Here is an 18,211-nt window from a genome sequence, read left to right on the forward strand (position 1 = left end):
TCAAAGTTTTTGTGCGTGATACGTCACAGCTTCCTCACGGAGTAGAAGTTTATATTGAGTCTTTTGAGCTGGCAAAGATTGTTCGGCTTCTTATTGGCCACCCACTTTATATGATTGCAACAACCTACGACCGTAAGCTATCCAAATGACAGCTGTGCGGACCGCACCTCTAGTTAGGCCGGCCTGCTTCGGTGAACATCAATGCAGGTTCTGGAGAGTTTCAGCTACGAGACTAATCACGGTTTCGAATGGTTGATACAAATGATAGTCTGACTACTGAAAAATTTGGGCGTTTGTCAGAACAACTATCATTTCCACTAGTTGCAACGCTCATCTGATGAAAGTAAAAGCAACAACAAACAGGTTGATTTATTACTTCACTGACGTTTCGCGCGCCATGACAATGCGTATCCTCAGAGCGAATAACACAAAATAAAATTTACACAGTTATGTGGGGTTGAAGGCAAGAAAAAATGAAACACACAATATTTTAAAGGTTGGCGGAAAGATGTACGAGCGGTTACTTTCCACGTTAAATTACGTAAAAACTTCCAACATTAAACATAAAGTCGAAGCAGTGGAGACCAACAGAAATTCGAGAAGAAATTAAATTGCAATGACGTTTCCAACTGTGTTCAAATAGGCATGAAGCCTGCGTGTCAAGACAATAACGATTCATAAGCTTTCGGTAATACATTTCCATCGTTCCGGTTGGGTGCATTTCATTGTTTTGACGTAATGTTGATGAAGCAACTTTTTGCCGTGGCGTGTTGGGAATAATATGTTTCGTTTTTCAAGATTTTTGTTTCTGACCAATTAATTCTGTGATCTTTTAGCATATGTGAACAAAGAGCTGACTTTTCATCTATCTTTTTGACAGCTCTGCGATGTTCTTTGATTCGGGGATTTATGCTGCGTTCAGTTTGGCCAATATGGGACTAAACACAATCCTGGTTCAGCAGTTGAACCTTACAACCTTCAAAACAAAAAAATGCACAACTTTAATGAAATCGTCCAAGTAGGTTACAGTATGGATCGAAACAGCTATCGACCGGGCTGAAGAACACATTATTGTACGGTAGGCCTACTGCAAACAAGGACAATTTGAAACTGGCTGCTGTGCCCTTGCCAATTGAAACTCAAAGACTTTGATTAAATACATGACTGAGAAACTGTGTTCCGAAAGCTAGTGCGAACCGGTACTACCACAGAAAACTTGCAGTATCAGGTTGAAACAGGTCGTTACTCGTTAGTATCTACATTTGTGAAGTAAGCAACGATCATGCTGATCAAAGCAAAACTCAACCAACGGCAGAATTAGTATCAGTATTGTTTAAAAAAGAGTCAATATTTCAATTTGCTAAAATAATTAAATAAACCGTCCCTCCAACTCATGTTTATCCTCGCTGCCATGGGTGTACGAGCCAGCTGCCCATGTCAAAAAGTTGCAAATTTGGGACAAAAATCTACAGTTATGCGGAAAAACGTTGCGAAACAAATTGTCCTTCAACAGTGATTCGTAAAATTACAAGGTGCATAAAATATGTAGGGCGGTAGGCGTATTCATGTGTCATTACAGGACTATGTTTTGTACAGTTTAATAACAAAAATGCCAAAATCTTATAAATTTTGTGTGTTTAAAACTGTGCCATGTTTATTTCGGCAAATATCCTTCATGCAACTGCACAAAATAATATGACGTTGTTGCCAATCTTATTAACCACATGGCGTAATCATGATATGTGCTGTAGGCCTTTTGGGCAGCAACTAAGCGAACATAACTTGATAAAGTTGCCTTGCTATAGAGTAGCCTGTAGTGTATAGATTACAATTGTCAAAAAATTGAGTCGTATCGTTTGGCCAAAATAATATGCAAACTTTTATGTTTTAACGCACACACGTAGGCTGACACAAATATCTGAAATAAAATTATTTGCCAAATTTTATGCATTTGCCTAAAACAGTAGCTAACAATCCGTAGGAACACTAGCCACATTTTTGCTATTTATTGTGCAGCTGAAATGTCGCAGCTTAATTACTTGTTTAAAAAGATTGGCAAATTGGATTCATTCTTCAACATGAGGTTTTTCTCCAACAATGCTGCAAAGTTGCGACCGCAGACTTAATGGAGGATCGCGTGTTAATTAAGCGGCGGTAAACAATAGCTGATACTTGATACCATTGTGACATGAAATTCAAAACTTTCGGTCAATAAACAAAGAGACCCCCATCTAATATTTTTGTCCCCCCCCCCCCCCCCCCCCTGAGACTGATTGCCCATGCGTTGGTCTGACTAGTTCTGTGAGGTTGAAATTATCGCAACACAATCTGTTTAAACTCGTAGAGTTTGGAAAAAAGGGACCATGCAAAAACAGTAGACGATTCACCGCTAACATGTAAAATTCTATAAGTTATAGCCGGCACACGGCCTGTTATTTGTTCTGTTAGGGTAGTTTTCTCATGTACGGTAACTGAATAGGCTACACTGTAGCTACTAACTTGCACAGAATCCATTTTTAAAATTAGCCCTCGATCAAGTTTTGTTTTAGGTCCTGTGGCGTGGTTTTCATTTTTTTCAAAGGTTTATTTACTGTAAGCCTATATTTTTACAATTTGGTGATGCTGGCATTTGGCAAGCCTGGTGGCCTACTGCTTGTGCGGCTGTGCGCACTTCTTGTTGTTGTGCCATCGATACATGCTACAAGGCTACATGCACAATGCATATGCTTGCATTTGCAGCAAGTCGTTCAACAAAGAATATGACGTCACAGAAGAATTATTTGCCCTGCGGTAAGACGAGCAAATTATTGTGAAAAGTTTTGTAAGAAATCCCCTTGAAGAGAAGATAACAAACATGTGATGGTTAGGGAAAGTTTGTGAAGTGGTCTCCTACACATTCCAACTTGCTTGTAAAAAGTTAGCTTCAGTGATTACAAACAATGTTTGTAAAACCGATCGCCTACGTATTGTCGCAGCTTAAATTTTTGTTTTATGGAATGCCTTTCTCGCGACCAGCATACATAACAGTGTTTTTCAACCTTTTTTGATCCACGGGACACTTTATGCATTAAAATACTCTTGCGCAGAACACCAAACGCAATTTTTGTACGATAATGATGTAATAACAACAACAATTGATTCACTTTTAGTTTTCTCAGTGCGATATCTGGGCTTCATTGGATGAGCACAAAGTTGATATTTGGGCAGGTATTGCAGAAAGACAAACGCGATGCTCTTGTGATTTTGGATTTCTACCACTGTTCCATGAAACACTATAGTCCAGGGGTCACCAAATGGCGGCCCGCCACGCTGTATCGCTGCGCCCGCGGAAGGTATCAGCGTACAAGTATAACCAAAATTACTTTTCTTGAGGAGTTAAAGAGCACGAAGGCAAAAAATGCTTTCTGGGAAGCATATTTTCGCTTTGCATACGATTCCACCGACCAACCAATCATATTATAGTTCTAGGTGGGCGTTGCTTAAAGCTATTCCAATGCGATGTCCAGCCACACTGACCCAGTGGTTGATTAAAACGTCTGATTTCGAAAATGTCGAGCATAGGGTTGCTTATTTTAAGTGTGCAAATGTCATGTAAACACTAGTGTGCGTTTCACCGTTATTGTGTTTCACGACCAGTGTTCTCTTTATGCAAGTTTTTGTTGGCAAAATAGGTCGGTGTGCCAACTCAATTTATAATAAATTGGCAAAATATTAAAGACTTTTTCTGATTGTATTATGAAAATATTTAGCTTAGTAGGCTACTGCAAAATGTTTTTTTTTCTTCTTTTTTTAAAGAAATATGGAACGCTTCACAATTTCGCGTGTCATCCTTGCGCAGGGGCCATGCTAATCTTCTCTGTATCGTTCCAATTTTAGTATATCTACTGCCGAAGCAAGTTCTGCAAAATGTTGTTAATCAACAAGTTCTTGCCACGCTGATAAGCATCGCAAGTGGCAGTTGTCTATAACAAAAGAAAGACGGTTTTATAGACTCTTACAAAAAGGATGAAAAACCAACTTATTGCTTTTTTAAAGGGAAGATTGTTCATGAATTACGATAGAATTACGATTTTTGGGTGATTTCTACAAGCATTTGTTTCATGGTGCCTGATTTCTTTTTTCCTGTTATTGGAGCCTATTTTTCGCTGATATGTTTGTAGGTCACTATTGTTGCCTGTATTGCGATGTGTCAAACATTTCCTTGTTTACTAAAATTGTTAATTGCAAGATATCTTTTGTGAAGCGAAGTGACCACACCACTCTTGCTTGGCGATGAATATTCTGATGAAACCGCTCGCCTCGCTATAAGTGCGCAAAACAAGTGGCCTCGTTTATTAGGCATTGTTAAAAAAAAGTCAAAAGTGTTGTAAAAGGAGCTTGGCCTGGCAGTAGCGTTGTTCGATTAATTTTGTTGCTGCGGTATTCTAACATAAATATGAACAACATGTAACGCTGGATACTGGGTACGAAATGCGTTCTTTTTTAGCATAAAGAGTCGACCTACCTAACATTTTATTAGTGCGGCCCGCCACAGCTCTCCTTAGTGCCAAAGTGGCCCGCATGCAAAAAAGGTTGGTGACCCCTGCTATAGTCAAACTGATAAATTTCTTGCGGAACATATGAAGGTTTTTCTCAGAACACCGGTTGAAAATCACTATCAGAGTAGCCTACTGCTTTATATTATAAAAGCACGTCTTGTTTTTTTAGCTTTTTGAAATTAGATTTGAATTATAATAGGAGCTATTCAAGTTTTGTCCGCCCCGTTAGCTTAGTGGTTACGCGCCCGCCTCAAGATCAGGCGGCGAAAGTTCGACTCTCGGGGTATACGCTTGAGCAACGCACTTTCAGGACTGCTTTCTATTTAGCGGCACCTAGTGAATAGAATAATTTCCCGGCAACAACATTTCAACAATCGGAAAACTTCACTCTGCCAATCTCGGTGACCGACTAACCGGCCCTGTGTCAAGAGCCTCTACAAGTATGCGAAACTACACGAATAACCAATTAAGGCTTTGTCAGTCCGAGGATAAAAATTCAAAATCTAACCTTTTTACAAATTAGACTAGAGTTAGAGATAGATTAGGATTAGTTTAACACAATTGTCACATATCTTTTTCTATTTGAATGAAAACGCCAATCTGGATCAGCTTTAGACAACTAGAAAATTCTAGTTGTCTAATTTGATGAATTATAGCAAATGTTGCTAATTCTAAGCTAATTTGGTAAATTTCTTGTTTATTGTAATTGCAGTTCTAATCTAATCTCCGGTTTTACCATTGATTCTATTCAACAATATTTTTCAGCAAATGAAAAGAAAGTGCGCTCTTGTCAACCTCATGAAGTAAAAATGCAATAAAACGATCAAACTGTCATGCTGTCATACTGTCATTCTATGGTTTAAGCAGTAAAGTCATTAAGAACTTGATTAGTTTATCAATTCACCTGGTGCTTTGCTTCCAACCTTTTCAGGCTTACGACACCCTTCAGAAGTGAAACATATTTGTGGCACCCCATGGCAGACTGACAATCTTCACCTCGAATGCATATTGCATACGGTACCGAAGACGTTAAAAATAATATTCATGGCTTCTCTGGCAAAATGTAGGTTACACCAGGGCTTACCAAACTTTTTTGCTCGCGACCCCTTTTATTCTCCTAAAACTTTTCGCGACCCTTAACGGTTAAAATAATAAATAGTTTGAAATATAAGCTACATTTGTGATATTGATGGAAAGGTTTTCAAATGAAAACTTAAAACAAGCTAACAGCACTCAATGACTGTAACTTTATAGTTTACACGCAGCTTACTGGAAACACAACAAAGAACCAAACACATTTATTCAGATGGATGTGAGTGTGATGGATGCGACCATTTTTTTGCTACAAGCAAATCCAGCCCTGGTTCAATTAGCTAATGCTGATCCCAAGGCGGTTTCAATGTTGCTTAGTTTTGTTTGTTGTTTTGTTTGTTTATCTTTATCCTGCATTGCGGGAAAGCGGACTTGAGCGCTATGCATCGGTGTACGCCTTCCGACGTACACCTGACCCACGCTGCAGCCGACAGCAATGTCTGTTTCCGGTTGTCTACTCTACTTATGACTTAAAGTTGGTACTACCCATTACTCGAAATCGATCACTGGGTAGAGGCAATTATCGTAAAGTTTCTTGCCCAGAGAAACAACAGCAAGTGCGGGTGGCTGGAGTCGAACATGCAGGCTCTCGACTGCGAGCCCAACGCGCTAACCACTCGGCCACGGCTGCCGACTCGGCCACGGCTGCCGACAATGGAAAGGTTTTGATGATTGATTTTTGATGATTGAGTGAAAAGTTTAATTTCTATACTCACAATACACATGGCTATTATCTTGTAAAATATTTTAGCTCTGTGATTTTCATTGCTCCCGTTATTAGCGATTAATTAGCACGGGGCTAAGATAGCCCTTGACGTGCTTTCCTCGTGCGAAAACAGCTCGTATTAAGATAGGGTTAATGTGTTGATGAACGCTTTAATTTTAAATTTCAATGTAAAACAAATGTAACAACATAGATGTTTTCTCTAAGGAGGGAACAAATTTAGTTTGTTCGGTTTTTTAAGAAAATCTGATTAATAGCGTAATTTCAAGAACCAGATCTCATTGCGAAAATGGTGGGCAAAGTCTGCATTTTTTTTCGATAGAAAAATCACGATTTCAAATTTCAACACTAATAACCTTTTTAGCTGCAACTTTTGAAAGCCATCTTACTTCTCATTGCAATAAAAAAGTTTTGAATTCCAATTCTGTTTTACCACACCAATTTGCAAAAATACGCGTAGCCTACTGGGTGCGTTACTCTCAACGTGTTTATTTGGCTACAGTTAATAACTTGCACAGAAATAAAAGTAATTTGCGTTCTTCTGGTGACTATTTACTAGGTTACCTCCTGATGTTAAAGATGATAACTAGCTTTTGTATTTCCGACGTTTCGTCAGTCAGCACGACTGACTTTATCAAGGTGGCTAAAACAGGTTAACACAACCTGTTCAGCAACGATGGCACAACACAAAAACGTACTGATAAAATGAATAAAGTAAGCAGCAAGAATCAGAATTAAAACAAAAAGCTAGTTACAAAAGCTAGTTATCATCTTTAACATCAGGAGGTAACCTAGTAAATAGTCACCAGAAGAACGCAAATTACTTTTATTATAAAATGCCTGGTGAACAGTCTCTCTCTGTTTTTGCACAGAAATGTTAATATTCAGTACTTTGAGTAAAATTGGTACACTTTCTGCGACCCCTTGTGGGGTCGCGACCACCAGTTTGGGAAGCTCTGGGTTACACAAATTGCAGCATGAAACAATCACTTTCATGCTGTAGTCCAGGGGTCCGCAAATAGGCCTATTTGATGGCGCGACCCAAAAAATAATACTTTTAATTCTTCGCGACCCAAATGTTTCGGAAGCATATAATTTTGCTCATTTAATACCAATTTCAATACAGTCGTCTCCGAGCATTAAACCCACACCCCGACAATTTTGGGATTATTAAGCCAGGGATGATTCTCTGCCACTCCTAGTCCAATAGCCTACTTTCAGTAATTCTGGAATGGACCAACTTGGGCTTAATAAGCGGGTGTACCTATTAACAGTGGGCTTAATAAGCGGGGACTAGACTAACCTACTACCATTGAAAGTATAAATTTTCTTGTAGGCTACAAAATTGTATGCAACTTATAACATCACAGAACAGAATATACGATTGTAATTATTTTTGCCAAGCAAGTTATATTGATAGTAAGTTTAACCCTTTGCTTTTCAACGTTTTTTGGGAAGTTAACTGCTCAAGGGGGGGCCGTTTTTGGATCAAATTCAATCAGCTGTTACGAGTTATCCGCTGATGCTATTTCAACAGAAGTTGCACTGGTGTGAAAGCAAATCATTTGTCTATAAGTTTGAAAACTCATTATTTTAAAATTTTATATGTTAAACTTGATATTTCAATTTTTGCAAAGGTACCCAAAAACGACAATTTTGATTTAACTTGCCGCCTTCAATTAACCGTGCTAATCCGATTTCATGCAAACTTCTAAATAACAAAGAGCTCGATCGAACGCACGAAGTGTGTGTGCGGTGTGCCGAATCATTGCATTGATTAGAATTTACGACTTGCGAGCAAATCTTATTGTAAGCTACTCGCTGATTCTAAAATAGTTACAATCAGAGTAATATTGTTACACGAATTTGAAAAAAAACAAAACTGCGTTTGTTGTCTTACATTTTTATCCTAAACTAATGCATTCCGAAACTCATGGCTAGCTTCTCGTTTTATGGAACCAAATTTCTCATAAGTAACACCTTAGCCTGCTTGAATAGCTGTTTACATCTTCGTTTGTGTATTTTAGGTCTACAATTGAGTTTGTAGTATGAATATTTTTAGTAGAGAGAAGACAATTGAACAAGTTGTTGAAATAATCTGAAATTTCTAAATTCAAATTAGGTGCTTTTGAAATTGTGGATTTGTGTCAAGTCGCATCACAAATATCATGCAGGCCACATCATAAGTCATTTCGCTTACGGGTGTTTATAAACATGACTCATAAATTACATCCACAAAAAATACAGCATTTACATCAACAAAGCTAAGTTCGAAGCTCACTTTTTATTGAAGATTGTGTCAATCAATTTGAAAATACATTTTTAGTCAGCCAGCGTCGAAATAATGCAACAGCGAATTGAGGAACATGCGTAAACAAAGGAAATGTGAAATAACCCACAGTCAGCAAATCTACATAAATTTAACGTTTACAAATGTTGAATCAATGTAAAAGGACTGGATTGCTGACTGGGTCCTTATTGTTTGAAGCACTAAAAATACGCGTAAAAGCGACAACGTCAGCAAGGCAGTAATTATGTTTCTGGCCAAAAAAAAATAACGTTTGACTTCAAAGATAAAAATGATTATAACGAAGCTTCAAAGTTTGTCGTAAAACATTTTACTGAGATACAATAAACATAATCATTTTGTGCCAGATTGTGAGAAGACTTCCTAGATTCTTTCCAACCATTTGCATGATTGCAAATTATTTTCTATAACTTTACATTGCTAAAAAATGGCTTCTTTGTTGAAACAACGTGGTTACAGTTCTATAAAAAATTCTTAGGCCTACTACATTGAAGTAATGAAATTTTTTTTGTGATTTTGCTGATGACGTTTTACAATATCCGAGAAGTAAAAAATAATAATGATGAATTATTTTACAAAACCGTGGTTTGCAAGTGCTTCACAAAAAATTGTTGGGGGAAAATTTACTATTAGACGTAAAACGTTTGTAAAAGAAAAGTGTCGGTTTACGTATTTATAATGTTTATTGCGCTGTTATCGAATTATAAACTGCCTGTAGGCTATTGTCTACCTTTGTGGTTGCCGGCCAGCTTAGAGCAGCATGCAAACTAAGCGTTTATGGTATTTGCATCGTGTTATGATTCTCGAAAACTTCCCACAAGGTCTTTATTTTTATCGTGATATTTTGTGCCTCTTCTGTCCTAAACTTGAAGTTATTGTGCAGCACTATCCACATCGGTTTTTAGACTCAGTCTTCATTGAAAATCTTTTGTGTGGTGCATCATTTCAAGTAGTGTCTTCCCCTAAACTGTTACACAAATCGCCCAGAACCAGGTTGATTATTATGTATCTTACAGCAGTTGAGAGCCCGTTATTGTATGTGTGGAATTATTACTGTAGATGTCTGACTAAATTCATGCCAAAGTCGAGCAAATTCTGCTTTCGGGATCCTTGCCGTTATTTACTGTATTTTTTGTTGATAAGTTTAGGCAGCATTTTTCCAAGATAAATGAAGACATCGGTATTGTTCGTCACTTAGATTTAGTTTTCTCAGCATTATTTATTCATTCTTTGATCCACTAGTTTGTCCCACTTCTGGTATAATCGGATCGTTTATAAATGGCGGGTCTTCACAATAGCCGGCCTCTTATACATTGGCGCAACGTATTCAGATGTTGAATCAATGATGAAGAAAGCTGATTTGTTGTTTGTCTTATGTGACGCCTAAATTTATGCCTCGTCTACAGTACAAAATATTTTGTAATGTACATTGTGTACATTGTACATTTTGTTTGTAGGCCTACATTACAAAATATTTTGTAATGTAGATGAGGCATTATCATCTTTATTTTGCGCTCTTTGGAACAAAACACAGTGCACTGTGAAACAAAAATACAGGACATAACAACAAGTAGGCGACATAAAGCAGTGAAGGGACGCCATCGAGTTAGCTGCTACGTGTAAATGGAGCCTATCTCATAATTTTGAGTGTATCTCACAATTACTGTTTGCAAAAACGCTATTTCTCCGGCTTCTCCCAAAAGCATTTGCAGTGATACATTTCCTCAATTGCAAGTTTTGTCAATGAGAGCATTTCCATAGAACGTTTATTTCGAAACCAGGTTTTCGTGTCTTTATCCAAGAGAAGATTTCTTATTGTAACGTTTTTTATTCGTCAATGAATATTATCTGCTTGAAACAACTGTTTTGAATAGTTTGTGGCCTCCATAGCCTACTATTTTGATCGTGGATTGCTATTCTTCTTTGTAGAGCTGATAACGCAAAAAAGCTTGCTATTATTGTTTCTAATTAACAGCTTTGCAATCACTGGCTTTTCTTTGTAGCATAAGAAATAACGCGCTTTGTATTATTGAGGTCAAACCAAACAAAAGAAAGCAAGAGGATGCTTCTCTCTGCTCGCGCATATCGATGCACGAAGCAATTATGAGCTTATGGCTTGTCATCGCAATGTAATCCATTTCACGCTTTGCTGGAAGTTAGCTAGAAATAGCAAAAATTCACCAAAATCTTGAATTTACAAGAAAACTGCACAACTTTTAGCATCAAATTTAATATCATCAGATCCGCCTGGCAATTTTAGGAAAAGTCAAGAAAAACCAAGTGCATGGCGTTACTGTGCTTCAAATAATTAAAGGAAATATGAGGGGGGGGCCAAATCTGGCCTCCCTTTGAGGAGCAAAGTGTTAAACTGTTTTGCGACCCACAGTGAATGGTCTGATGGTCTCGCGACCCAACCACTTGCTCTAAGTTTAGTCTATAGATACCGATAAAAGCGGTAAGTGCCTATTGGAAGTGTCGAACTGTGGTCGATAACAAAAATTGTTCAAGTTTTTGTTCGACAATGCGATACAGTAGAATTTGACTTTATGACAGCAGAAGCCGCTAGTGTGCCGAAACCACAATGTGCTGTTTGTGGAGTTGCTCTCAGCAATGACTCAATAAAATTTTAGATCAAAGCACTTGTGTTACGAACAATTTTCAAATCGGGCGTCGCATGGAACCGTTGTCTACTACTAAACCTGACGTCTTACGTCATATGGACTATTGCTAGAAATAAGCAAAGATTGCATCACCTTCGTCACACCTGTTGAAACATCATATCATCGTTAAATCTTGAATTACGAGATATGGTGTAAGCCAAATTGGACAGGTGCTTGAATAGCTTCATAATACTTATCATTATTACGTCACATAAGATGGTTACGTGAGTTTGGAAGATTGCAATCTATTCTCGTCATTTTAAAATTGTTGCTTGAAAATTTGGTCGCATATTTAACTGTTTTGCTTAGTGCTTGCCAGCTGGACGAAATTTCCGTCTTTTATCTCAGTAATTTGTATTGTAGTGACAAGTTTTAGTGGCGTACAGTGTTGCGTCTCAATTTCGACAGCCTTGAGGCTAATTTTACAGAAATACAATTCTTGAATAGATGTTTTCAGAAGAGTGTTTCTTTCGGTCATTACATACAGACGAACGGATCCGGAAATCTTATGTTACAATTTTCCCACGAAGAGATTATGGTTTACCGCTGTGACCAACTTGTATCCAAAACATGAAATTAGAAATAAGCCAAAAATAATTTTTTGAAGGGGAAACGAAACGAATTACAACTTGCAAAAACACATGTACAGACGCTCTCATATGAATATAAAAGCGCCACATGCATTCTATGAAGTAGCCTTAAAAGAATTGCAAAAGTTTGAAAATCACACACCGTTGATGAAATGGCAGTGACTGTTTGTTAATTTTCACATTGTAGACATGTAAAACCAAGATTAAACTTGTTCATGTCAGTTTTTTTTCGTTCGAAATGTGTGACCGCTGGGCTACGGCGCTACACGAATTACAATGCGACCTCACCGGCACCGCGAATTTGTAAATTACAAGTGGATAAAACTAGAAGGAGAAAATTTGAGCAAAAAATTCTTCGTTTTTCTCTGAGAAACTTCTTTTCACGCTTTCGTTTTTAGCGGCAAAATCGAATCAGCTCATTTCAGCTTTGTTCAGGAAAAATTAGAGTTGCCAGTTTAAATTGGTTTTTGTTTGAAAACTTAAAAAATCCTTCAAATTTTGAAAAAGTCTAGTAAGAAAGTAACGGAATTAACAAGCGTTGGTTTTAATTAGTGATGTAAAATTTGAAAATATAAAGTTGTTTTGCGGTATTTTTTATAAAATCACATATGATCTGGCAACACTTCTTTTTCAATTTCCTTGCCTGAACCATAGATACAGTAGAACTCGGTTAATCCGGATTCGGTTAATCCGGATCTTTGCCTAATCCGGATGAAACTGGAAGTACAAATGATTTGTAATCTTTTTCTTAAGAAACAGCTTCGGATTATCCGGATTATTTAATCCGGATCTTTGCCTATTCCGGACAAAAGTTGCGCTTTTTCTATCGCTTTATCCGGATTTTCCAGACAGTTTTGCCATTTTATGCTAAAACGTAACGTGGCTTATTGCGAGAAATTATCTTATCTATTGTTCCGTTAATGTGACGCAATAAATTATTGCGGATTTCTTCTTTTCATGAACAGTAATCCCTCCTAACGCAAAATTCCTACCCAAATGCCCAAACTCGTACTGTAACTTGAAAAGATGTCGGTGGAATTTTCGGCGGTATGTCGGTGATGTTTTTCCAATAAAAGACTTTGTTTGATTTTTTGTAAGTTTTCCAAAGAAACTCGTCTTCCGTAACTGTTTTCAAAAATTTTGAGTGACTACAGATTATTCCTACACGCATGTCTGAAGATATAACTTTTGCCAGTGTGTTCTTGCGTTAGACGCAGAGTCTACAAATACAATCGTTTTACATGCATAGGCTACTGCATTTCAAAAGAATTCTATCGCTAATATGGTAATCGCGCGTCTCGGAATTGGCAGATGACCACACTAATGCGTTCAATTTCGATGATTTTTACCGATTTCCTTCTATCTAAGTAACGTCAGGCTTGATAGAACCGTCATCGGTTAATCCGGATCTTCGCCTAATCCGGATGGAATCGCCGGTCAAATCGAATCCGGATTAACCGAGTTCTACTGTATATCTATGCCTGAACCAGGCATCTACGGCCTCAGATAAATAATTAGACCAAATATTCCTATCATATGTAATATGTTGCATGGATGATTGTTTCTGTCTTGTCGTTAATTTGTTTCAGATGAGTTTGTCTGTCAGATGCCCAGCACTTTCCAACAATTTTACTGGAACCGATTTCTCGCCTTGCCACTAAACAGCAAAAATTTTCCAAACTTTTTGAATTTACAACAAAAATTGTACAACTTTCACTTTTAATTTTACGCCATCAGATCCACCTTTCAACAGATTCAAAGTGCATCTAAGATTTTTGTGTTTGGCATGGCATTACTGTGCTTCCAATCAGTGGCGCGGGAACTATTTTTCTCTAGGGAGGGCTGAAGCTGTCTTAGTGTTATCAGCTTCTGGGGGGCTTCGCCCCCCAGACCCCCCCTTGTGTGCGAGTACATTTATAAAACTAGTAGTGGCCATCCTGGCGCCTCCTGTATAAGATAAACGACGCCAAAACACACACATTAAAATCGAACAAATTAAAAAGTTATATGAAATCGACATTTTGTGGAAATGAGCTCTCACACGCTTCCGAAGATTGATTTTCGCTCAGATGTCGTTTTGTCTATGAACTGTGTCATGAGTTCTTTGACATCGACAGTGTCCAAAATGTTTTGGTGAACATGCATTAACGCAAGATGAGTAGCCTACCGTGAGTATTTTTTTGTGTCATTGAGCTTCTCAACCACGTTTTCAGGCGTCTTAGAACAGAAAAAGAACGTTGTGATGATGCAGCTGAAACCAAGAGGTAAAGGCAGAGAACGAATTTTCGCGTTTCTTTGGAAAGATCTAGTGTTTGAGGGTTTAGTTGCGATAATAGCTCAGCAACCTTTCGAACGGTGTTTGCGGTTTTTTCACTTACAACATCGCTGAGCAAAGTAAGTTCCGTTTTTAGGCGATGGCATCGGGTAAGCTGATCTCAGTATCAGATCTTTCCTCACCGTTTACACAGCTCAAAAGGGCCTTTTCTCTGTTGGCTGCTGTAAGCAGATCCGCCTGGCCGAATCTTCGATCAAGTTCAGCTTGAACCAAATCAAGGGCTTCGATGTATTGCCGTTTCCAAGCTCCTTCTCCCGCAGACGACAAACTATCCGATTCCTCTGTGTTTGAAATCTTGCTGGAGTTTTGCTTACTCGGGGATCTTTTGGCGTCTTTAGGTTATTAGCAGACGCAAAGACGTTCGCTGCTTCCATAAGCTTGGAAACGAATTCATCTTTTCTGAGATTTCTGATCCGTTCGCGGAGAATGGTCATTGATTCCAAAGCTGAAGAAGCAAAGATCTTGTTTTAGAGCTGTCTTGCGATGGCTTCTGCAGGCTGAAAAACTTCACCGCTGCAGGTAATCGCAAAATAAAACCGCATAGTGCGTGCCTATTTTACCAAGCCGAATATGTTTGCATGTGCGTCTCCTCTCATTGCACTATCTTCTGTCATGTTAGTCAGATATGACAAAGCAATATCATAAATTATTGTAATGTTCAGAAGTAGCCTACAGCATGAAATGTAAATATTGCAGAATGATGTCCAATAAACGATGGACCGCCGTGTTAGTAGGGAGGGTGGCTAGTACCGCTACTGCGAGGTAGCCTATATAGCTCCCTATGATTGACGACTCTTTATTGCAAATGATGAGCGCGACCACACGTGACAAGAACTCGATTCATCGTAGCAATATTATTGTTCAAAAAAATTTCTGAAAATATGATTTAGGCCCACCTTAAATTGTCAGAATTTTCTAGGGGGGGCTGAAGCAATTATTGAAAATTCCAGGGGGGCTGAGTTTGTTCTAGGGGGGGCTGCAGCTCCTTGAGCACCCCTACTTCCCGCGCCCTTGCTTCCAATAGTATGCAAAGCAAATATGAGGTTGCGTGCGGCATCTGTAGCCTATCTCATTTCAACAATACAGAATTGAGGGCAACTATAGATTTGTGGCGGTTTTAGGTTGAAAATTAAAGTTGGATGTTGGAAGCTTGATGTACCTGCAATAAATATTATTAACTCCTCAAAAAGAGTGCTCCACGCCAAGCAAAGAATAAAGCAAAACGAATACTCAAACATAGTTGGTCGACGATTCTCCATAAGGCTCTCCGTTTAGTTCATCTTGGTCAAATCTTCATGAGGTTTGTACTTGGAATACTCGTTGTAAGTATGTTTGCTGTAATTTAATAAATGTCCTAAATCAATAACCAAACAATTGAATCCAATTTCAACTTAAGTTTTGCATTGTAGTGCAGGCTATTCATGCTTTCCCTTGAATTCAAAGTTGTCAATTGCTGTTTTCTTGCTGTTTGAAATGTGAGTTCAAATAAATCTACCCCCATTTCCATGTGGCTGGTTGGTTTTAAATCTTTATCTTCGGACTGGCAAAGCCCTGGTTGATTCTTTCTGGTAGTTTTGATACTTGCAGAGATTTTTGGAGCAGGACCGGTTACCGAGATTGGCAGAGTGAAGTTTACGATTGTTGAAATGTTGTTGCTAGGAAACTATTCCATCCCTTAGGTGCCCTTCACCCTTTGCTTTTCAACCTTTTTTGGCAAGTAAACTAAATTCAACCAGCGTGTGATCTGCTGGTTCTTTTTGAACAGAATTTGTACTAATGTGTAGAAAAATCACTTGTCTATAAGTTTGAAAAGTTGATATTTTGACATTTTGTATGCTTATAACTTGATATTTCATTTTTTTGCAAAGGTACCCAAAAACGATTATTTCGCTTTATCTTGCAGCCTTTTAATCATACATAATACCGTGCTAATCCAGTTTTACGCAAAGCGCTGCAAAACAATGAGCCGCTCCAACGCAATGCGGAGAGTGCGTGTGTCATTGTATCATATTAGATACCGTAGCTTCTCGTGAGAATCTTACATCGTGCTTTACTTCTGAAATCTTCGTTGCAAGAAGCAGTGGTGCCGAAGTAAGGGGAGATGGGGGGATATATCCCCCCCAATATTTTGGCAGCATCCCCCCAATAATTCAGAAAAAATATTTGCTATGAAGTTGTACTTCGATTTAGTTGTTTGCAAGCATCTCGAATTGCTGTTGTTTTCTTTTATTGATGTTTGATCACAGTTCTAAATTGTCTTGGATTTGACGCTAGACAATGAAGGACCTTAATTCATTGAAGGTATTAAGGACGAGTTGGACCAGGCCACTGCACTGCAGTAATGAAGAAACTGCACAAACATATTTGGGACTTGGGCTGATTTTGAAGCCTTTGGCACTTATAGAGAAATTTAGTATCACGTTGCAAGGAGAAAAGCTTGACATTGACTCTTGTGAAGAGCTGTTGCAGACCCTGAAAATCACTCGAGAGAAATATCGTGATTCGGAGTTTGAGAACAATTACAAAAATGCAGTTTCACTTCTGGAAAAATTTGCTGCTAATTTTATCACGCCTTTGCCAGCGGCGTAGCAACGCAATATGCCGCCCTTGGATTTTTGTACGAAACACCGCTCCTACTCCCCCTGACACCGGCGTAAAAGCTAATTAAAATTCCACACAACAGAAGAGTTAAAGCAGTTTTGTTTAATTTTATTGAAAGTTCAAAATAAAACCACTTCCTACTCAGACAACTTAAGGTTTCTTTCTCTTTGTCTCCTTCTTTACTCTAATCATTGGCTTGAATGGCTCTTCTTTATTCTGAAACCTTTCGGGCCCTAGTTTGATTATCTCAACTCTCATGTTATGCGTGTTTCTGGCCAAGTAGTCACATCGTTATGAGAATAATAGATAGCATCTGTTTTATCTTTATCTGACAGTGTTCCATTCACAGGCTTTCAATGACCACTTTATGTTATTGTTTTACTCGAGGTACGGTAGCCTACACTTCTTCTTCCGTCTCAATTTGAGGTACCGGTACGGTACCGTAGAGATTTACTGTGCTAATCTCTTTTGTTTTTTAGCAGAGGCAATTTTTACGAACTTCAAAATGACTCCTTCATTCTTTTTAGTTCCTCTTCTCTAGCTTTCTTTTTCTTTCTAAAAAAAATCTTCACTTTTTTTATTTACTCTCGTCATAGGCAAAAATTATATAACTTAAAAAAATTGCAACTTAACTCTTGTTCGGGAATCTGCAGCACATTAGTTAAAAACAATAACCATAATTGCAAATTTGCTGAGTTAAGCTTAGTGATCTATTTCAGACCTGAAACTTTAAACCTTTCACTAACCTAATCCATCTTCACACATTAAGATGGAGGAATCCCCTTTATCTACCACAGACAGATAGTAAAGGTGACAGTTGACTCGATGACCTCACTGTCTATCCTGTCTCCTCTCGAAAGTGAAATAAACACTTCATTTGACCCCAATGAAATGTAGTCCAAAAAAACAACCTCTCATACGAAAGAAGAAGAAGAGAAATATACTTAAAACTAATCTGAACTTAACTACCGTACCAAAGCTAAATTGTCTGAGCAATGCTTATAGCTTAAAAGTTACAACCGACATTCTATCATTGCTTCAACAGCATGGATATCATTAAACCGTCACAAATACCACATGGTGAAGCACAATCTAAAACAGTTGCAAATTTGTTTATAGGCATAACTTGTTTAATTTTTTGGCTTCACTTAGATCAGTGTTAACTTAGGTCGTTTAAGTCTGAGGCTCTCCGCGAATAAATTACTGTGACTGTCTTTGTTTGTTAAAACTTTAAAACTTTATCACATTTTTCCGCCCTCTAGCAACGTGCCGCCCCTGGATTTATCCACAAGATCCAATGGGTAGTTACGCCACTGGCCTTTGCAAGCACCACGGCAAAGAAGAGTCCCTGAAAGATTGGGTG

The 18,211-nt window shown here is 38.2% G+C and overlaps 1 non-coding gene across 1 annotated transcript; it reads right to left on the reverse strand.

The window, feature by feature from the left end:
• Nucleotides 1–3,793: 3,793 nt before the first annotated feature.
• Nucleotides 3,794–3,896, reverse strand: LOC145781456 (U6 spliceosomal RNA). The gene has a single exon (XR_014290749.1). It is a non-coding gene; the product is annotated as a U6 spliceosomal RNA (small nuclear RNA).
• Nucleotides 3,897–18,211: the final 14,315 nt, after the last annotated feature.

Source organism: Aplidium turbinatum, chromosome 12, assembly GCF_918807975.1.
Source record: "Aplidium turbinatum chromosome 12, kaAplTurb1.1, whole genome shotgun sequence".
Taxonomy (NCBI): domain Eukaryota; kingdom Metazoa; phylum Chordata; class Ascidiacea; order Aplousobranchia; family Polyclinidae; genus Aplidium; species Aplidium turbinatum.